The 6,361-nt window shown below is 38.9% G+C and overlaps 1 long non-coding RNA gene across 1 annotated transcript; it reads right to left on the bottom strand.

The window, feature by feature from the left end:
- Window positions 1–2,183: 2,183 nt before the first annotated feature.
- Window positions 2,184–5,579, bottom strand: LOC139838470 (uncharacterized). Its single transcript, XR_011755295.1, has 3 exons — window positions 4,993–5,579; window positions 3,582–3,641; window positions 2,184–2,402 (listed from the first exon to the last, which is right to left on the bottom strand). It is a non-coding gene; the product is annotated as an uncharacterized lncRNA (long non-coding RNA).
- Between the last annotated feature and the right edge of the window lie 782 nt (window positions 5,580–6,361).

Genomic DNA, 6,361 nt, shown 5'->3' with positions numbered 1-6,361 from the left:
AAAATTCCTAAAAATAGCCAGGACGTTATTTTGAGAAGCCAATTTTTTGTTCATGTTCCCCAGGTTATTATCTAACTTTCATTAGTTGAGCACTTTTCGAGTTGAACAGCGGAAGATTTTCGTAAACAATGATTACTGTACTGCTGTCAAGTTTGACGGATTTCTGCCACTTTGTGTTTATGTGACTCTTTTAGCTTTCATTCTCTTGTTTTTTGCTTTGTTTCTTTCCTAAAACACAAAAAGACCAAAAATATTTCTTTTGTTTCTCTTTACCATTTGTTTATTTGGTTTCTTGTTCCTATTTTGCTTTATTTACTATTGCTAGTTTGCTATGAGAAAATCCAAAAAGATTTTGCTTTGGTTGCCTGTTTCCTTTCGTTTTTGTTTCCAATTCGAAAACACCAAAAATATTTGTTGTTCTTCTTCGGTTTTGTAAAGTTCACTATGGAGTTCAGCGATCTTCGGTGGTTGGAGCTTGGTTTTCATTCCATATTATTCAAGCCACACAAGTGAAAGGCAATAATGACGATCTACGACAACTCGACTGTGGTGAGAGGCTGGTATGAACTCTATTTGTTTTCATCTTTGTACATATACTCATCCATGTGAGCATGCTTAGTTGGTTCATGTGAGGTATATGTCATTTAATGAAAGTCTAGTAGTTCATGATCTCTCATGTTTAGCTCCAATTTATTAATATGAGTAGCATGTCATAAATATTTGCTTGCATTGTTTTATTCATAGATAGGTATGATATTGTGGTGTCCTCCTCTGAATAATTCATTTGAATCGACTTGGCACATGCTCATGCATGCATATGACTGACAGAAGTCAATTAAGCCTCGATGATTTACTTTGCCTCAGAGTTCTTGTATCACTTTTATGCCTCAGTTAATTTATTTTGTCGCAAGCATGATTATGATAGTTATTGCTCTCTTGATTGTCGCTTCCCAGTCTATTGCTAGCCTTCACTTGTACTGAGCGGGAATGGTGCTCGTGCTTCCAAACCCCTGAAAACCAAGTTATTCCAAAGTGTCCACCATAAATACCTATGCATGGCATCTCAAACCATTCCAAGTAAATTTTCATGTGCTACCTTTAAAACCTTCAAAGTACTTCTCAATTTGTGTCGATGTTTTATAGCTCATGAGGAAGTATGTGATGTTTTATCTTTCAACTATGTCATTTACTCCTGACAGACTTTCACCAATGGACTAGTGGCACATCCGCTTATCCAATAATTTTGCAAAAAGAGCTGGCAACGGGGTGCCCAGTCCCAATTAATTAACTTTCATTGATAATTCTCTTCACGTGTTTTGCCCTGATTTATTAGTAAGCAACTTAATTTCCAAATAGACACTCCTCCATGGTATTTGAATGTTGGAAGGCACCCAAGGATTCGGTTAGCCATGGCTTGTGTAAGCAATGGTTGGGGGGAGTGTCATCCATAATGAAACTAAAATACATGTGTAAACTAAAGAGAAGAGTGATGATTTACCTTGCTGGTAGAGATAATGTCCTTCATGGGAGCCGCTCTTGAAAGTATGGTTGACGAGGTAGTTAGAGTGCCCACTACCATTCGTTGACAACAACAAACACCTCTCAAAATAATTTTACTTCTGTTGAAAAAATTAAAAGCTCTAGCACATGTTAATCCCTGCTTCCCTCTACGAAGGGTCAATCTTTTACGTTTATGTTGAGTCACCATCCTTTCTTTGAGCACCTTCTTGAGAGTATAATTGTCATTCTTAGTGTAATATGTTTGTCCCAGAATATGGTTAACTGTGGTATAACTTTGATGCTTTTATCTTTGATAATCTTTACTTCTAGTCTTTCCATGAAATTCAGAGGTACCTGGGCATTTATGTTTTGCTGTACAAATACGGGCAAGGGAGATACCACTTTATCATATCTTTTTATGAGCATTGCAATCCTGCTGATAGATATGTTTCATGATGCTTATTATTAGTTTGTTGGTATCTTTTTCATGATTTACATAACTATTAGATGACTTTATTTGCATTTATCTTATTATGAATTGCATAAGTACTTATCCATATAATGAGAATATTTACATCATATGAGCAAATGTGTTCGTGAAAGTTCTTGTAGCACCCTACCTTTTAATAAAGGTAAGATACATGTGTATAGTGCTATTCCCGGGATCACTGATAGCACACACATTACAAAATATAGTAATCATTGCAATAGTATCAAATTACTACATCGTTGATCCAGAGGGTACAATAAAACCTTACAAATTGCATAGTCACATGGACTAGCTCAGAATAAACACAGCGGAAAGTAAATCAACAATGAGCCTTCATCATCTTCATGTGCCACAGGCAGTCATGTTGGAATGTAGACTCGAGATCCTACCACGAACCTCTCCTCAGAAAATCCTGCACGTTTGAATATGCAGCCCCACGAATGGAGGTCAGTACAATGATGTACTGGCAAATGACACTTATATGGTGGCAGTTTTGGGCATACTATCTACATGATATTTGGCAAGTGGAGTTTAGGCAAATTTGCATAAAGCCAATTTTGTCCTATATTTTATTTCAAAACAAAACATTTTGAAAATCCTTTGAATGACATTATGAAATCACACCATGGTTAAATCCTCCATGGGTTTTAGAATAATCACATGGTTACATCTCCCATGAGTTTTCGAAGGTTGATACAAATTTTAAATACATTCATAAAAGGTGATGAGATTCCTCCGTACATTCCCTGCCTAGAAGCTCAAATTGTCCATAACCGGGGACACGGCTAAGATCTTAGGTTTACTCTCGAGAGGTTGTGCACTTTCACCTTACGACCCACCCTTCCCAAGAGAAGAATGAGACAAGATCTTTCAGAAGGAGGCTTCAACCATAACCAGCTAGACCTGCTTCCCGTTTGGTTGCAAGCCACATCATCATGTCTAGCAACAAGTTTGGCCTCACAACTTACTTAATCCCGGCAGAGCCCATAATACCATAAGGCTGCACTGGAAGCTATCTAAAACATGGACGACATATTAATCTCTTTAATCCTGAGTGGCCATCCACAAGTGCACCCTCGGGCGATGACAACCACAATGTGGCCCTGAGTAGCCACTCAACATTTGAGCACCCTCAGGCAATGACAACCACAATGTGGCCCTGAGTAGCCACTCAACAATTGCGCACCCTCAGGCGATGACAACCACGATATGGCCCTGAGTAGCCACGTACCCTCAGGCGACGACAACCACAAAGTGGCCCTGAGTAGTCACGTACCCTCAGGCGACGACAACCACACCGTGGCCCTGAGTAGCCGCCCACCATTCAACCAATCCACCCAGGTGTTTCATTAAGGTTGTTAATTTTCACTTTTCAAACCATCACAATCAAAACAATGAAACAACATTTGGCATTTGATATTGCAGAGCAGAAATAAAGTATCCTATCAATAGGTTCAGGAGTAGCTACACACTACTAGGGTTTGCTAAGCATAGCATAATACTTTTCTTTTGAAATCAAAATCCTACCATGCATACTAGTTTCAAAACACTAATGCATAAAGAAAATAAGTAGGATTTGAGTGTCACTTGCCTTTTGGTAGTTGAAGCGCGTTCACTTCTCTTAATCAAAATACGTGCCTCTCCGTACAAACTATAACATAGAAGTAACCGAAAATAAACACACATTCAAACAACAAGAAAATCAAGCAAGGCAACAAATTAGAAAGATTTACTATTCATTGTATTTTTAATTTTCATTAAATTGATGGTTAATTGGGAAATTAAAGGTATGGCAGAGGTATGGCTTGCAAGATATGAATTTGAGATATTGAATGATGAGCTCAATTACTTAGAAAGAGAAGTACCATCAATGACCAATAGGAAAAGACATATTGGTTACAAAGGAATAGACAAAATTGGAATGGTCCAAGCTTAATAAATATGATCGAATGGCATGAGATTAGATAGACATGAATGGTATTCAAGATGTGGCTCAAAGATTCTAAGGGATGTCAAGGTTTCAACACATGTATAGAGTGTCTCCACAACATTTGCACAGGGAAAATATATAAATAAGATTTGTCACAATTTACTCAAATAAATCATGTGTAGTTGGAATATTGTGAACTAGGCAAACATAATTAGGATAGATATGTTCTTGGACATGATGAAAATATCTAAATGATTTGGGTAGATGGGTATGATCATATGATTCACTTTGGCAAAATGGGATTATGAGTTTAAGCTTCAAATTAAATGTGTGCGTTAAAACATTGGTGAGTTTTCTATAGATACCGATGATTAATATAAAACTATAGGGGAAAAATATGTATCAAAGGGTTATGGATGGCGTGATATGACATATAGAAGGAATACCACTTCAATTGTAAATCCATGTGAACTGAATATGATCAACTAATTTGAACAGGAGTGATACTGGATGGAGAGTTCAAATATAATTCATTTGCAAAAAGGAATACCTAAATTGGGTTTATATAATTTGAACTATATCCAAAATACTCAAATTCACATATTTAAATTTGAATATTTACAACTTGTCCAAAAGTCAAATTTTATGTCATAATTGTGCTGTACTTATTTTTATGAATTCAGGGATATATTATTCACTATATTTGGTCATGGGCACATTTTCCTATAATGTTTACAAGATTAAACCTGTCGCGGTTAAATTTTTATGTTGTACGAAAAGTTGTCCGGAAAAGTTTATTGGATGGAAACACTGTCTACATGGAAGTTGTAGAGAATTTAATTACGAATTCAACATCAGAGAAATCATCTAAAACGGATCTCTAAATCTATTGTTATGGAATTTTAAAGTTGGACATCAGCTATGAGCTAGCAAACACACGAACCGATCGATCGATCTGTGTTCACGTGGTGATCCACTTAATTTGGCTGAAGTGGCCCGTCGGATTCAGAATCAATGGTTTAAGATGGACTTAACTTTTATCTAATATAAGCTGTACACAGGTTGGCTTTACCGGTGCTTCCAGAGTGTTGGAGGATGTCGACGACCCGTCCTCGCCGACGCTGCTCCGATCGTTCCTGGGCTCGGCGAAGTGGACGACAGCGTGCGGGCGTTCTTTTTCGATCGTGTTGGCGTCATCTCAACGACGGTGGTTGGCTGACCGAGCTTAGCTTCGACGAAACTCCGGCGACGGATGCGGCTCGTGCCGGTGCTCTGCGCGAGATGGTAAATAAATCAAAACGACGATGTGAGTTTAGGGGAAAAGGTCAGACGAACAAGGAAGGGCTTGGGGCGACGAGGTGCAGTAGGAGATGGCGGTCACAGCAGCGGTCTTCGTGTCCTCTTTCTCCTCCCCGAGCGGCTGCTGCGTGCGGATGGAGCAGTTCGGGTGGTGATGAACTCCGGCTACCTTTTTCTGGCGTTGTGCTCTGCAGATGGGTAAAGGAGGTGAGAAAACAAGGTTGAGAGAGGGGAACAAGGTGGCGTGAAAATAAGAGGCGGGGGTTCTCTGAATCCTCGAGTTCAAGCTCAACCGAGCTCCAATGGCAGTGGCGGCGGCGGAACTTTGACGAAGAAATCGGGCCGAATGGCGGCGCGATTTTAGGGTTTCAAAGGGGGAAATACGGAGGAGATGTCGGGGCATTTATAGGAGGATTTTCGGGGAAGGGGGCAACGAATTCTGGCGAAATCGAGGTATTTTCCTAGGCAGATCGAAGAACGTACGCGTCCTGGACTCACGTCCAGAGGTAGATGATGATCACGGGCCCAACGTGTCAGACAGAAAAGGAGAAGTAAAAAAAGCAAAACGCGGGGCGTGCGTTGCTAGTGCCTTGGCCGCCAGCCTGGCTTGCGCGGGCGCGCACGTATGTGCAGGACGTGGCTGCTGCTTGTTGCTTGAGCTGCCTGGCCGATTTCCCCTTTTTTTTCATTCTTTTATTTTTCTCTGGTATCTTTTGTATAAATCGATTTAGGCTATTAAATTAATTGAAATAAACTTTTAAAAATTTGTAATCTACCCAGTATGATTTTCAGACATAAATGATTGCCCTTTCAGTTCAAGATTAAAATATAAGAGTAGATCTGTACACACTTGCCTTATAGGCTATTTAGAGAAACAAGAAACATCATTTGGATTTATTGAAATCAAGCGGTTAAAACATTTTCTGAAACTGAACCCTTTCGTACGTTTTATTTCAAACATGGATTTAGATATTGTAGTCGAAAACGACTCAAAATAATTTTATAAAACTAATATTGGTCAGAACCAAATTACAAAAAATATTATTATGCATATAGCGTTTCATATGACTGCTTGGGCATTGATATTAAAAAAAATAAGTTTTGGGGCTTTTGTATTAAATAAAATCTATATGATTCCAAAA

The sequence above is a fragment of the Lolium perenne genome, chromosome 3 (assembly GCF_019359855.2).
Source record: "Lolium perenne isolate Kyuss_39 chromosome 3, Kyuss_2.0, whole genome shotgun sequence".
Classification (NCBI taxonomy): domain Eukaryota; kingdom Viridiplantae; phylum Streptophyta; class Magnoliopsida; order Poales; family Poaceae; genus Lolium; species Lolium perenne.
Note: the sequence above shows the minus strand (reverse complement) of the source record. Positions and strands in the feature narration are given on the sequence as shown.